Source organism: Cupressus sempervirens, chromosome 10 (genome assembly GCF_028749045.1).
Source record: "Cupressus sempervirens isolate cs-2001-9-10 chromosome 10, ASM2874904v1, whole genome shotgun sequence".
NCBI classification, from domain to species: domain Eukaryota; kingdom Viridiplantae; phylum Streptophyta; class Pinopsida; order Cupressales; family Cupressaceae; genus Cupressus; species Cupressus sempervirens.
Window position 1 is genome coordinate 715,804,617 of NC_143127.1, and position 2,480 is coordinate 715,807,096.

At 34.9% G+C, this 2,480-nt stretch overlaps 1 long non-coding RNA gene across 1 annotated transcript; it reads left to right on the forward strand.

Annotated features, from left to right (window-relative positions):
* Window positions 1–1,357, forward strand: LOC149535833 (uncharacterized). The gene is made up of 2 exons (XR_016356892.1): window positions 1–94; window positions 604–1,357. It is a non-coding gene; the product is annotated as an uncharacterized LOC149535833 (long non-coding RNA).
* Window positions 1,358–2,480: the final 1,123 nt, after the last annotated feature.

Here is a 2,480-nt window from a genome sequence, read left to right on the forward strand (position 1 = left end):
CTAGTTTACATTTGCAAGCATACTCACATCCTGTGCCAAAATGGGAGCTCTGGATATCATAAAAGCGTCGGATACTGGAGTTGCAACTGCTCTGGTAGGTAGTATATCCCCTGTTTTAAATGCCCATTAGTGGATTGCGTTTTTATGAAGCTTATATGGAAATTGAGGTCGGGTTGTGTATGTTTTCTTGCAAACCATATATTTTCTCAAAAAATGTTCATTAAAGCCAACCCGATTAGTCTCCCTACCAATATTTGAGACATGTGAATATCCGTGCTAGCTGTATCGATTCACACCCAGTGTCTTCCTTGCTTTGATTTATGATGCTGGATGCTAGTTCACTGGATGTCAATGGCACACAGATTAGGAAGATTTGATAAGGAATCTGTAGACTTTCTTTGGAATTATTTTTATTTCTGATTGGTCTGAAGTATTCTTGGTAATTCTTAATGAGTTTGATCCTTTCCTTGATAAATAATTTATACTTTCTTGTATGCTGGGAGTCCCCTTTTATATACAGTGCAACCAATAGTCTCATGTTCTTCAAGAAAGTAAATTGTCGAGGACGTTATCTCACCTTTACTGCAAAATTTTCCTTGCAAGGAACCATTAAACTATACAAGAAAAATAGTAGGGCTCTGTACGAAGAAATATCATGGTGGATGGGAGATTCGGCATTAATTTGCTTACAAAAGCTTTATTGGATGTAAATGGAATGACATGATCTTCAAATTCCAAGAGCTTTACAAATTTGAACTGAAAAATCGTCCATCCCCTTTCCAGAGCTTCCAATTTGGCATAGGCTATGAGTACGCTTGCAAATGTAAACTGATCTGGTTGAAGATCTATTTATTTCATTCCGTCATGCGGTCAAACAATTTACGGGCATCAACCAAATTTATACACTTTACATACGGAAGAATAAGCTTATTATGAAATGTTGTGGGAGAAACGCATGAAAACTGCTTGTGATGGATGAAATTGTGGACATTATTCCCATGGGTAAAATTGTGAAAACGATTTCTTGAGAATGCAGGTTTGCCATCCTTAAAGATATGTACAGAATGACATCTTTATGATTGTTAATCAATTTCTTTATGTACCACGATGTCATTGCCAGTGATAAGCAAGTTTCAAATGAATGAAAAATTTAAACATTTGAAGTTAATTTCTTCCCCAGGATCAGATGGTACAAATGTTTCAGAAAGATCAATGTCCATCATTTCTTTAATCCTCTACACAAATGTTTGTAGCTCGATTGTAGAGCACACATCACTCTTCTAGAAATCTCGTACTGGCTTTGTTTCTGATGTATCTGGATGAACAAATGACAATTTTTGTGGCTACTTGTTTGAAATTGAATCTATCGGCTATACACTTGCACCCTGCCCTGGTGCATATGTTATGTTAGGAGATGCACAATAGACACAGATTCCACCGCTCCATATGAAAATCAAAGTGTAGAAAAAATATATTTTAAATATCAACTCTTAACAGGCGGTTGTCCCCTCAGTAAACACAAAATGTGTCATCTTTTTCCCCAAACTTCTATCGCAATTTAATCATTCCTGGTAGTTGTTTGCAAGTCTCTGCCTCTTGAGACTTAAGTAATGCCAATGAAGAATCTTATTTTGGTCTGTTAAAACCTACACCCACTAAATTGGCTTTGCAGTTGACGTCCATCATTAACTTAGTTGAACTCTTCAGATTGATGAACTTGATAATTTTGGAAATTGTTATAAACAATTGCATGAGCTATATAAGGCAAAAAAGTTCCAACGCCAGTGAATTCACCATGCGCTCAGATATACAGTTGATGAAATTGACATGTGTATCTTCTTCCTCCACAGGATCCTTGATCTTTCTATACTGTCTCCAGTATGTCGAGCGTTATCATAAGAGATTGTAGTTCAGATGGAATTAGACGAGACAAGTTTTTTCAGGCTGGAGAGATGTTTATGGTACATGCTAATCTCGACAAAATGTACTAAAGACAAAACAAAGTCAAACTTCTTTTTCTAGATTCACACAAATATAGTGGTTTTTTTTCCAGTTTTTTTGTTGTTGTTTTTGACTACAAACTATGTAGATCATCATGAAGATCAAATGCTGAAATTTTCGAAAAAAATCATGATGTTTACAATTTTTTGAAAATTGGTCAACTATAAGGATTGCCGCATTCTTAATGGTAGACTGATAAGGATGAAATTAATGTCTCAAAAGGACATTTCAAATATTGACAAACTTATAAAGTAATAAGAACATATCCGCAAATTTCCTATAGTGAAATATAGATACTGTCATATATTGTGTTTAGGAGAATATCAATGTTAGAAGCAAATCTCCTTCTCACAATAGAAATATGGAAGAAAATTTTACCCACAGCCTTCAAAATATTGGCCCAAAATTATTGCCTTAAAATTACAAGTGTCATGTAGTGCATGTACTTGTAATGAAAATAGTATGTATAGGATCAATGA